Here is a 13,903-nt window from a genome sequence, read left to right as displayed (position 1 = left end):
CCCTTGGAGTGCCACGGTGTCCCTCAAGGTCTGCTGTAATGCAATCCGGCTTTTGAAACCCCACTAGACACCAGGGATTTTTTTTTTTATTGAAACACACAAAGGGAGCGACCCCTTGGGCAAGGGTCGCTCCCAGGGGGGGCATTTTTTTGAGAAGACCATTTTTTTTAAATTTTTTTTATTTTATTTTTTATGTTTCATTTCTTTTTTTTTTTGGTGGGGAGCGACCCCTTAGGCAAGGGTCGCTCCCCTTGGGGGAAAATTATATTTTGGTCATTTCTACCCCCCCTGGGGGCAGATTGGCCGATTTTAGGTCAATCTGCCCATAAGGGGGCAGAAACCACTAGGCACCGGGGATTTGTTTTGTGGCGCCAATGTCACGCAGGGGGAGCGACCCCGTAGGCAAGGGTCGCTCGCGGGTGGGGTGGGGGTTGGGGGGGGCAAATTTATTTTAGGCCATTTCTGCCCCCCCGGGGGCAGATCGGCCTATTATTAGGCCGAACTGCCCCCAGGGGGGGGCAGAACCCTCAGGGCACCAGGGCAAATTTTTTTGTTGTGTTTTTTTTTTTGTTTGTTTGTTTTTTTCGAGATGGGGAGCGACCCATCAGGCAAGGGTCGCTCCCCTGGGGGGCAAATTGTATTGAGGCCATTTCTGCCCCCCTTGGGGGCAGATTGGCCGATTTTAGGTCAATCTGCCCCCAAGGGGACAGAAACCACTAGGCACCTGGGATTTGTTTTTTGGGGCCAATGTCACGCAGGGGGAGCGACCCCGTAGGCAAGGGTCGCTCCCGGGGGGAGGGCTGGGGGGGCAAATTTATTTTAGGCCTTTTCTGCCCCCCCGGGGGGCAGATCGGCCTAATATTAGGCCGATCTGCCCCCGGGGGGGGGCAGAAACCTCTAGGCGCCAGGGCAATTTTTTTTAGTTTTTTTTGTTTGTGTGTTTTTTTAGAGATGGGGAGCGACCCATCAGGCAAGGGTCGCTCCCCTGGGGGGCAAATTGTATTTAGACCATTTCTGCCCCCCTGGGGGCAGATTGGCCGATTTTAGGTCAATCTGCCCCCAAGGGGGCAGAAACCACTAGGCACCGGGGATTTGTTTTTTGGCGCCAATGTCACGCAGGGGGAGCGACCCCGTAGGCAAGGGTCGCTCCCGGGGGGGGGGGGGCTGCAAATTTATTTTAGGCCATTTCTGCCCCCCCCCCTCCCGGGGCCGGCTGAGCTAGAGGCCAAACTCCACAGGTAGGCACTTTGCAAAAAACACCTCTGTTTTCTGTGAAAAAATATGTTCTGTCCACGTTGTGTTTTGGGCCATTTCCTTTCGTGGGCGCTAGGCCTACCCACAGAAGTGAGGTACCATTTTTATTGAGAGACTTAGGGGAACGCTGGGTGGAAGGAAATTTGTGGCTCCTATCAGATTCCAGAACTTTCTGCCACAGAAATGTGAGGAACATGTGTTTTTTTAGCCACATTTTGAGATTTGCAAAGGATTCTGGGTAACAGAACCTGGTCCGAGCCCCGCAAGTCACCCCATCTTGGATTCCCCTAGGTCTCTAGTTTTCAGAAATGCACAGGTTTGGTAGGTTTCCCTAGGTGCCGGGTGAGCTACAGGCCAAAATCCACAGGTAGGCACTGTTTTCTTTCAAAAAATGGGATGTGTCCACGTTGCGTTTTGGTGCGTTTCCTGTTGCGGGCGCTAGGCCTACCCACGCAAGTGAGGTATCATTTTTATCGGGAGACTTGGGGGAACGCTGGGTGGAAGGAAATTTGTAGCTCCTCTCAGATTCCAGAACTTTCTGCCACAGAAATGTGAGGAACATGTGTTTTTTTAGCCAAATTTTGAGGTTTCCAAAGGATTCTGGGTAACAGAACCTGGTCCGAGCCCCGCAAGTCACCCCTCCTTGGATTCCCCTAGGTCTCTAGTTTTCAGAAATGCACAGGTTTGGTAGGTTCCCTAGGTGCCGGCTGAGCTAGAGGCCAAAATCTACAGGTAGGCACTTCGCAAAAAACACCTCTGTTTTTTTCCAAAATTTAGGATGTGTCCACGTTGCGCTTTGGGGTGTTTCGTGTCACCAGCGCTAGGCCTACCCACGCAAGTGAGGTATCATTTTTATCGGGAGACTTGGGGGAACGCTGGGTGGAAGGAAATTTGTAGCTCCTCTCAGATTCCAGAACTTTCTGCCACAAAAATGTGAGGGACATGTGTTTTTTTAGCCAAATTTTGAGGTTTGCAAAGGATTCTGGGTAACAGAACCTGGTCCGAGCCCCGCAAGTCACCCCTCCTTGGATTCCCCTAGGTCTCTAGTTTTCAGAAATGCACAGGTTTGGTAGGTTTCCCTAGGTGCCGGCTGAGCTAGAGGCCAAAATCTACAGGTAGGCACTTCGCAAAAAACACCTCTGTTTTTTTCCAAAATTTAGGATGTGTCCACGTTGCGCTTTGGGGTGTTTCCTGTCGCCAGCGCTAGGCCTACCCACGCAATTGAGGTATCATTTTTATCGGGAGACTTGGAGGAACGCTGGGTGGGAGGGAATTTGTAGCTCCTCTCAGATTCCAGAACTTTCTGCCACAAAAATGTGAGGGACATGTGTTTTTTTAGCCAAATTTTGAGGTTTGCAAAGGATTCTCGGTAACAGAACCTGGTCCGAGCCCCGCAAGTCAGCCCTCCTTGGATTCCCCTAGGTCTCTAGTTTTCAGAAATGCACAGGTTTGGTAGGTTTCCCTAGGTGCCGGCTGAGCTAGAGGCCAAAATCTACAGGTAGGCACTTCGCAAAAAACCCCTCTGTTTTTTTCCAAAATTTAGGATGTGTCCACGTTGCGCTTTGGGGTGTTTCCTGTCGCCGGCGCTAGGCCTACCCACGCAAGTGAGGTATCATTTTTATCGGGAGACTTGGGGGAACGCTGGGTGGAAGGAAATTTGTAGCTCCTCTCAGATTCCAGAACTTTCTGCCACAGAAATGTGAGGGACATGTGTTTTTTTAGCCAGATTTTGAGGTTTACAAAGGATTCTGGGTAACAGAACCTGGTCCGAGCCCCGCAAGTCAGCCCTCCTTGGATTTCCCCTAGGTCTCTAGTTTTCAGAAATGCACAGGTTTGGTAGGTTTCCCTAGGTGCCGGCTGAGCTAGAGGCCAAAATCTACAGGTAGGCACTTCGCAAAAAACACCTCTGTTTTTTTCCAAAATTTAGGATGTGTCCACGTTGCGCTTTGGGGTGTTTCCTGTCGCCGGCGCTAGGCCTACCCACGCAAGTGAGGTATCATTTTTATCGGGAGACTTGGGGGAACGCTGGGTGGAAGGAAATTTGTAGCTCCTCTCAGATTCCAGAACTTTCTGCCACAGAAATGTGAGGGACATGTGTTTTTTTAGCCAAATTTTGAGGTTTGCAAAGGATTCTGGGTAACAGAACCTGGTCCGAGCCCCGCAAGTCAGCCCTCCTTGGATTCCCCTAGGTCTCTAGTTTTCATAAATGCACAGGTTTGGTAGGTTTCCCTAGGTGCCGGCTGAGCTAGAGGCCAAAATCTACAGGTAGGCACTTCGCAAAAAACACCTCTGTTTTTTCCCAAAATTTAGGATGTGTCCACGTTGCGCTTTGGGGTGTTTCCTGTCGCCGGCGCTAGGCCTACCCACGCAAGTGAGGTATCATTTTTATCGGGAGACTTGGGGGAACGCTGGGTGGAAGGAAATTTGTAGCTCCTCTCAGATTCCAGAACTTTCTGCCACAGAAATGTGAGGAACATGTGTTTTTTTAGCCAAATTTTGAGGTTTGCAAAGGATTCTGGGTAACAGAACCTGGTCCGAGCCCTGCAAGTCACCCCTCCTTGGATTCCCCTAGGTCTCTAGTTTTCAGAAATGCACAGCTTTGGTAGGTTTCCCTAGGTGCCGGCTGAGCTAGAGGCCAAAATCTACAGGTAGGCACTTCGCAAAAAACACCTCTGTTTTTTTCCAAAATTTAGGATGTGTCCACGTTGCGCTTTGGGGTGTTTCCTGTCGCCGGCGCTAGGCCTACCCACGCAAGTGAGGTATCATTTTTATCGGGAGACTTGGGGGAACGCTGGGTGGAAGGACATTTGTAGCTCCTCTCAGATTCCAGAACTTTCTGCCACAGAAATGTGAGGAACATGTGTTTTTTTAGCCAAATTTTGAGGTTTGCAAAGGATTCTGGGTAACAGAACCTGGTCCGAGCCCCGCAAGTCACCCCTCCTTGGATTCCCCTACGTCTCTAGTTTTCAGAAATGCACAGGTTTGGTAGGTTTCCCTAGGTGCCGGGTGAGCTACAGGCCAAAATCCACAGGTAGGCACTGTTTTCTTTCAAATAATGGGATGTGTCCACGTTGCGTTTTGGGGCGTTTCCTGTTGCGGGCGCTAGGCCTACCCACGCAAGTGAGGTATCATTTTTATCGGGAGACTTGGGGGAACGCTGGGTGGAAGGAAATTTGTAGCTCCTCTCAGATTCCAGAACTTCCTGCCACAGAAATGTGAGGAACATGTGTTTTTTTAGCCATATTTTGAGGTTTCCAAAGGATTCTGGGTAACAGAACCTGGTCCGAGCCCCGCAAGTCACCCCTCCTTGGATTCCCCTAGGTCTCTAGTTTTCAGAAATGCACAGGTTTGGTAGGTTTCCCTAGGTGCCGGCTGAGCTAGAGGCCAAAATCTACAGGTAGGCACTTCGCAAAAAACACCTCTGTTTTTTTCCAAAATTTAGGATGTGTCCACGTTGCGCTTTGGGGTGTTTCCTGTCGCGGGCGCTAGGCCTACCCACGCAAGTGAGGTATCATTTTTATCGGGAGACTTGGGGGAACGCTGGGTGGAAGGAAATTTGTAGCTCCTCTCAGATTCCAGAACTTTCTGCCACAGAAATGTGAGGAACATGTGTTTTTTTAGCCAAATTTTGAGGTTTGCAAAGGATTCTGGGTAACAGAACCTGGTCCGAGCCCCGCAAGTCAGCCCTCCTTGGATTCCCCCTAGGTCTCTAGTTTTCAGAAATGCACAGGTTTGGTAGGTTTCCCTAGGTGCCGGCTGAGCTAGAGGCCAAAATCTACAGGTAGGCACTTCGCAAAAAACACCTCTGTTTTTTTCCAAAATTTAGGATGTGTCCACGTTGCGCTTTGGGGTGTTTCCTGTCGCCGGCGCTAGGCCTACCCACGCAAGTGAGGTATCATTTTTATCGGGAGACTTGGGGGAACATAGATTAGCAAAACAAGTGCTATTGCCCCTTGTCTTTCTCTAAATTTTTTCCTTCCAAATATAGGAGAGTGTGTAAAAAAGACATCTATTTGAGAAATTCCCTATAATTCACATGCTTGTATGGTCACCCCGGAATTCAGAGATGTGCAAATAACCACTGCTCCTCAGCACCTTATCTTGTGCCCTTTTTGGAAATGCAAAGGTTTTCTTGATAGCAATTTTTTACTCTTTATATTTCAGCAAATTAATTGCTGTATACCCGGTATAGAATGAAAACGCACATCAGGGTGCAGCTCATTTATTGGCTCTGGGTTCCTTGGGTTCTTGATGAACCTAGAAGCCCTATATATCCCCGCAACCAGAGGAGTCCAGCAGACGTAACGGTATATTGCTTTCGATAATCTGACATTGCAGGGAAAAGTTACAGAGTAAAACGTAGAGAAACATTTATGTTTTTTTCACCTCAATTTCAATATTTTTCTTTTTCAGTTGTTATTTTCTGTAGGAAACCCTTGTAGGATCTACACAAATGACCCCTTGCTGAATTCAGAATTTTGTCTACTTTTCAGAAATGGTTAGGTTTCTGGGATCCAGCATTGGTTTCATTCCCATTCCTGTCACTGACTGGAAGGAGGCTGAAAGCACAAAAAATTGCAAAAATGGGGTATGCCCCAGTAAAATGCCAAAATTGTGTTGAAAAATTGGGTTTTCTGATTCAAGTCTGCCTGTTCCTGAAAGCTAGGAAGCTGCTGAGTTTAGCACTGCAAACCCTTTGTTGATGCCATTTTCAGGGGGAAATCCACAAGCCTTCTTCTGCAGCCACTTTTCCCAATTTTTTTAAAAAAAACGAAATTTTCACTGTATTTTGGCCAATTTCTTGGCCTCCTTCAAGGGAACACACAAAGTCTGGGTACCTCTAGAATCCCTAGGATGTTGGAAAAAAAGGACGCAAATTTGGCTTGGTTAGCTTATGTGGACAAAAAGTTATGAGGGCCTAAGCGCGAACTGCCCCAAATAGGCAAAAAAAGGCCTGGCACAGGAGGGGGAAAAGGCCTGGCAGCGAAGGGGTTAACACTCACCTTTGGTGTGGCGGACTTCTGTGGGTGTCTGATTTTCGTCAGTTTCCGAGATGTGGGTCATAATAGCTGTGGCAGAATTCAGCGGCGGTGTATTGGCGGTCTTCTGCACGGCAGTAAGCGCCTTTTACCGCCAATGTTGTAATGACCCCCACAGTCTCTGACGCTGGGTTATTGACTGAGAATGCTTAGTGCAGACATGCATTACGGAAGCCTACTATCTGTGAAATGCTTTGTGTAGGCATATACACTAAAACATAAAACACTAGTAATGTGTGCGTAGTGTAGACAGTCAGCAAACACTGTATTTTTTATATTATGTCATTGATGCCGCTAGACATGCTATAAAGTCTGCGCTATTTGTATTATACATTTTTGTGAACGATGATAGATTGTAAAACCTGCACTATCAATACTGTGCCAATTAGACTGAAGACTGAAACAGAAATCTCTTACATTTGTGAGCAAAGCGGTAGTACCAAGGCAGAGAATACCTTTTGTAAAGTGCAGTTTACTCTGATTTTGCCATGGACTGGCAAAAAATCTCCACACCGTCCTTTAATGTAGTGAGAGAGGCAGAGTAGTCAAACCATGCACCATCTGTACCTCATGCTTAATGAAAAAACAAAAACAGATTATGCATGCAGTGCCATATGGATATGTCACACTAGTGTAAGCAGACAGTAAACAAATCAATTAGCTAAACACTGCTTCTTGGCATTTCACAGTGACAATCAGATGTAGAATGACAATAACAGCCCATCCCAGAAGTTACCCCCATCACTTATCTGTCCAAACATTCTTGCTCAGGCCCATAAACCTCAAGAAAAAAATGAAAATGGACAACCCAGTGCAGTAACCGACTAGGTGGACTATAATCATAAGAAATAGCATAAACTCTCACACATAACCACATGGGCAGAAGGGGAGGAGGGCTACCTGTTATATTCAAGGAAACAAAACATCCCACCAGAGCTGGGGACATTTCCATAGAAGACTGTGTGGCCCTCATCATCAGATACAACCCTTCACCAACTTTCTCCTGTAACTTCCTCCTTCTTTACAGACCACCACCTAACAATGTAGAACTACCAGACACATTTCTAGACAGAGTTTCAAATCTTCTAATAGTACACTCTAGCCTATGCATTCTTGGTGACCTAAACATATAGCTTGATAAACCTAATTTGCCCCATCTCAGAAATATCATCCTAACCTAGACACACTGAACTTACATCAGCTCCTTCCCAAACCCACACACATTGTTGGACACATCCTAGATGTCATGCTAGCCAATCCCAAACTAATCACTTTACAAATGTTTACTCCATCATCTGGCAGCTCTCCGACACAAGACACCACAACTCTCCACACCTGAGGCCAACCTATCACCAAGCACAGATAGACCTTGGAACAAACTGAATTTGGAGGACCTAGAAAAGCAACTAACATCAAACTCAGATTTGGACACAATAAATTCAGTTAAAAGAATCTATTCTATGAGTGACTCCTGGTGTTTTATGGTTCCATCAAATTTAGTAGGACTGTGCATTATATCAACATAAATGTCACAATATAGAGAGACAGGGCCTTATTTATGGCCAAGTCACGCAGTGCAGCGCAGCACAGCAAGTCACCTTGCTGCGCTGCACTGCATCACAGAGACAGGGCAGGAATGTGCTGTATTTAAAGCAATATGGTGCATTCTTGCCCTTTCAATCAATCAATAAAACAATAAATTTTTGTAAAGCTCAGCTACTCACCCGTGAGGGTCTCAAGGCGCTGGAGGGAAGGGAGAGGCCTCATTCGAAGAGCAACATCTTGAGGTTCTTCCTGAAGATGGTGAGCAGCGGGCTTTGTCTGAGGTGCAGGGGGAGGTTGTTCCAGCTCTTTGCTTCAATGTAGGTGAAGGATCGTCCTCCGGCAGTGGTTTTGCGGATGCGAGGGATGGTGGCCAAAGCCATCAGGGTGGAGAGATCTGGCTGGGGTGTGGAAGGAGATGCAGTGGTTCAGGTAGGCTGGTACTGTGTTGTGTATGGTCTCGTACATGTGGGTGAGTAACTTGAAGGTGATTTGCTTCTCGACTGGTAGCCAGTGGAGGGTCGTAGAGTGTTGGGAGATGTGTTCTCAGTATGGGAGGTCCAGAATGAGTCTGGCACTGGTGTTCTGGATGAGTTGTAGTTTTTTGATGTTTCTAGTTGAGGTGCCGGTGTAGAGGGTGTTGCCGTAGTTGAGCTTGCTTTTGACTAAGGCGTGGGTGACTGTCCTCTGACAGTCTGCTGGGATCCATCTGAAGATTTTCCGAAGTTAGCGGAGTGTGTGCCAGCAGGAGGCGGTGACTGAGTTTACCTGGTGGGTCATGTATAGGGAGGAGTCTAGGATGATGCCTAGGTTGCGGGTGTGCTCAGTCAGTGTAGGGGGGGCGCTGAGGGATGTGGGCCACCAGGAGTCATCCCATGCTGAGGTGGCGTTTCCGAAGATGATCAGCTCAGTCTTATCAGAGATGAGCTTGAGGCAGCTTTTTCTCATCCAGGTGGCGACAGCTTCCATTCCTGAGTGGAAGTTCCTTTTGGCAGTGTCCGGGTCTTCGGTGAGGGAAATGATGAGTTGTGTGTCATCGGCATATGACACAATGTTCATACTGTGGCTTCTGACGATGGCTGCAAGAGGGGCCATGTATATGTTGAACAGTGTGGGGCTCAGTGGGGATCCTTGGGGGACTCGACAGTTGACTCCTGTGGGTCTGAATGTGTAGAGCGGGAGTTTGACCCTCTGCGTCCTCCCGGAGAGAAAGGGGTGGATCGATTCCAGGGCTTTTATGCAGATTCCTATGTCGTGGAGTCTGGTGCACAGGGTGCTGAGGGAGACCGTATCGAAAGTTGCTGAGAGGCCGAGGAGTATGAGTGCTGTCAGGAGGTCCAGGTGTGGCCGCAGTCTAGGATTAATTGGATTTTGTCGGTGGCTGGCAGGAGGGCTGCCTCCATGCTGTGTTTGCTGTCCTGGTGCACAATGGCCTTCCCACCTCCAATTCAGGCACTCTTGTGCCATGGTGCAAGGGTGTCTGCCTTGCATACAGGATTGCATGCAGTCTATTTCCTCTTTCTATGTGGGCTTCAGAACATAGCACACTGAGAAAGAGCTACAAATGAGGAGCAATAAAGATATTTCTCCTTGTTACACCTCACCTGCAGAGGGGTATCTTTTTGGCACATTTCCAGGTTTACCTGTTCTTGTAAATCTGGGAATACATAAAAATCTGTTTATGTTGGGTGGGAACACCCACACAACACCCATGGAAATGCCTTCCTGGAGCACAGTATTGTAACACAGCGATTTATGCTGCATTACATTACTTGAGAGTTATGAAGCCATGCAGAGCTTTGGAAAGTGGCAATGGGTGGCATTATAAATCTCATTTTTCATTTACATCGGTCTTGCACCATGTTGCATAATGCAAGAGCTAAGCAAAGGGGCTTACAAATATATCCCACAGTCTACTTATATTATCAGGAAGTGTTGGTTTGTCTGGGCTAGTTAACAGTACCACATCTAAACCCTTAACCTTTTACGGTTATAAATGTTGTTGGTAACCTTGAACATGACCACTCCTGTTCTTAAGGAATTTGTGCAAACAGATCTAACCGTCTCATTTGTTACTTTCACATGCCCAAGGTGTCTCAAAGAAAAGATATGAAAATACATTTTCAAAACCGTATTGAAAAGGTCTTATCCTTGCAAATAAAACATGAGCTGTGATTGGTAGGCAGATGAGACACATCACTGTAATGAGCATTATTAGAATGGTGAAAAATATAAACATTTCAACCATTTTAATTGTTACTAATGTTAGTCCTAGTCATCACTATAACCTATCTACTAAATAAGGCATAGTGGGAGTGCCTCTCTGCCAGACCTGTTGGAAGGATCTAGCCTCTATACCTTGGTATTATGTGCAGGATGCCATCTACGCATGCAGGCCTAAATACTTCTCTTTGCATGTCTGTCTTTCTTCCAAGGATGAAGGTCGGGGTCAGCGTTGCTGCATCTCAGTCACAGCTCACAGTAGTTCCATGAGAACCTCAGCACAAAGTGTTCCTTTCACCAACTTCAGCATTAATGCTGTTTATATAGTAAAACGCTATCCTTATTGTACTGTACCAAAGGTGTAGAACGGTGTCTTTGGTTTGTCTGGGGAAAAAGATTTGTCGCCTGTGAACACAGAACATATAACAAGGGTATCTCCATCTATCACTATCACATTATTGTGTTGAAGGAACCATGTAAAAACCACCATTAGTGAACAATGTCAAGTTAAAAAGGCAAGCTAAAATGGAGGCCCTTCAACAACACTGGAAGTTTTTCATAGCCCAATTCCACTAAAAACAACAAAACATGCAAAAAAATAAAAAAGCACCTTGGATGAATGTATTACTAAAAAAGATAAAACAACAAATTACAAAGCTGCAAAACTATCTCAAAACAAACAACACTCAAGAAATATGTTACCTACACAAACACAACAGAATAAAAAAGTCATCTGTTAAAGAGGCTAAAAAAGCTACTACTCAAACAGAATTCAGAATGCAAAATGTACAAATATAGAATTTTATAAAATTCTCTCTGAATTTCGTAAATCTAAACACACACAGGGAAACCATCCTCTAGCCCAAAAATGTATTGACAAACTGGCAAATCATTACACAACCAAAGCAGATATGTTGGGTTCTCACATAAACCAAAGGAAAATCACCAGCACCAACCTTTTTCCAACTATCCCCCCTATGGGTAGGTTAACCAAGCCTCTGCATTCCTTCAATCAACTATCTTAAACTGATTTTGTGGATGTTGTCAAAACAAGCAGGCCAGTCAGCTGCCCCCCCCACAAATCATCAAGAATATCCTTTTAACAACATGTGCTGCCACATCGGTCCGAACAATCGTCAATCATTCCTTGGCAGCAGGAGTTTTTCTGGAAAATTAAAAAACAAACCTAGACCCTTAACACCCAAACAACTACAAACCTATTGCAAATGGACCATTTCTTGGCAAATTAATAGCAAGACCACCATTCACCCAGGTGTCTCAATTTATTGAAGCTAACTCCATACTTTCTTACTTCCAAACAGCACTCCATTCAGGATGATCTACCCTAACTGCCATCTGGTATGACTGTTAAAACACAATTGGCCACAATGGGGACACTGCACTACTTCTTCTCGACCTTTCAGCTACCTTCGACACAGTTAATCAAGACAACGACTCTGCAAAGCCAGCATTGAGGGGACTGCTATTATCTGTATCACATCCTACTTTCAAAACACAACAATGTCACCCATTCTCCTCCAAACTCGACTTCATAAAAGCAGAGGTCCCACAAGGCTACATCATCTCACTGATGCTGCAATGTTCAATAAATATCAGCTCACATACCAGCCACGCAGATAATACACATACATCTTAAACTGGAATGCCCCAAAAACATTGGAAACTCTCAAATCTTAAATTGCCTCTGAGACGTTGATCAATGGCTAACATAGAACCATCTCAAATTGAATGCGTACAAAACTGAAATAACCACCTTTGGTTACTAGAGAAATTGTAACTCATTCTCTGCCTGATGATCAGGAACCAGCCCCTAAAGTATCCAAGGAAGTAAAAAACCTTGGTTTTGTCATGGACTTTACGCTAACAATAAATGCCCAAGTCAATAAGTTAGCAAGATCAAGCTTCCTTTCTATGAAAACTCTGCAACCCATCTTCCCCACCTCAGAGTTCCACACAAGGTGCAAGCTACTAACTCACTTACAGTATTGATAGAGCGTAACTTGGCTCTGCCATTACGTCTCTTAAAACATGAAATGAATGGGTGGTTGTTTCTGCTTAATATAAGAAATGTTTTCATTTAAACATGGTGCACTGTGAGAGATACAAGTAAAGTGCACAGATGCATACAATGTTTTATGTATGCCATATTTTATTATCATTTTGAAAGAATGTTTATGTGTAGTGTTTTAGAAATGTTATTCTTTATATTCATTATATATTTAACATGAGATTTATATAATTTATTTGACCTGAAAGTGTATTTGTGCTCAATTAGTTTGGCCAGAGTGAAGGCCCATATATATTTTTCCTGTGTTCTAACCTTCAATATGAAGTTTGCTTTTTGAATGTTTTCCTAAAGTAGCAGGTGTCAGGATCTAAGACCGAGGCAATAGGGAGCTCCTTGTTTGTGAAGATAATAAAAGCCCAGAGGAACACTTATTGAGGACGGGAAGAGTATCCTGGGTTGGCAGCTGTAACTCTTTTGAAATTCCAAAGTTCAAGGGTGTACTAAGGTCAGCGCTGAAAACTTCAGAAAACTCAAATTTCATTAGCAACTTGTGATTTGTGTTATGTTTTTGAACTGGGAATGGTATTTGCATATGAGCTCACCCTTGGAAGAATCAAGATTTTAGATCAAATGGTTAGGCAGGAAAATATGGATTCTAACTCAGTGCATCGCCACTAAAGTGGCCCATCTCCACCTCCAGGGCCAAGAATGCATCTGGGTCTTTGCCTGATCTAGCCTGCGAATTGCCCTGGTGATGCCATTCATTTTTGTAGCACGGCTGTGCTCATGGCTCCTTAACAGGTGTCTGTCCATTGCCCTCTCCCTACATAGTTGGTCAATTGAGCCATTAACGGCATCCAATTTAGCATTTTTGCATTCCTCCATGGATCCATTCATACCTGGCCCAATTTTTAAACATACAAGTCTGCCGATTCAAAGCTTCCTTAAAATGAGTCTCTTGTATCATTACAATATCAGGTGAGTATGTTTTTAGCCAGTCTTCAAATGCTCTTGCTTTTAGTTTATTTTCAGGCTAATAGCATTCAATGAGATGATCTTCAATTTAGTGCCCTTCAATTTTGTATCCCCTTCATCTTCATCTAGCTAACACAGATTTTACTTGCCAACACTGACCAACTGTTAGTCTTTCAAACACAAGGATGAGCCTCCTAATAGTAAGGAGGGCTGGTTCGATGGTTGATAAGCCCTGGGAGATTCCAACATACTTCTCCTCCCTTATGCTCATTAAAAAAAATCCCTATGTATAGAAGCAGCCGTGCAAATACAAAAAACATCCTGTTCTCCAAACACCCTAAAGTGGTGCATGTCAAGGTGCCGAAATAATAAAGTGTCAAAGTGGTAAATTATCTATGTGCTTAAATATTGCTTATCCTGGTAAATCATACAGTACCAATAAAATGCCAAGATATCAAAAGTGCTCAAAGTCCTTGACTATGCCCTGCATACATAGCTTTGTTAAGTAGTACCTTTGCCCTGATGGCCGAAAGTGACAAGTGTCAGAATGCAAAAAATAGCCATGAAATAGACGCGCTAATCACAGATACAACTACACACACAACTAACAACCAGCTATCCGTCACGCACCCCACCACATTATTCAACACCCACTGCACAACACACACCACACAACACCCATGTCCCCCCAAAGGCACTCGCGCTTCACAGATGAGGAGTTGCGGGTCATGGTGGAGGAAATAGTCAGGATAGAGCTACAGCTGTTTGGAGCACAGGTACAGTAAATATCCATAGCAAGGTAGATAGAACTATGGCGGAGAATTGTAGACTGGGTGAACGC

The sequence above is a fragment of the Pleurodeles waltl genome, chromosome 1_2 (assembly GCF_031143425.1).
Source record: "Pleurodeles waltl isolate 20211129_DDA chromosome 1_2, aPleWal1.hap1.20221129, whole genome shotgun sequence".
Classification (NCBI taxonomy): domain Eukaryota; kingdom Metazoa; phylum Chordata; class Amphibia; order Caudata; family Salamandridae; genus Pleurodeles; species Pleurodeles waltl.
Note: the sequence above shows the minus strand (reverse complement) of the source record.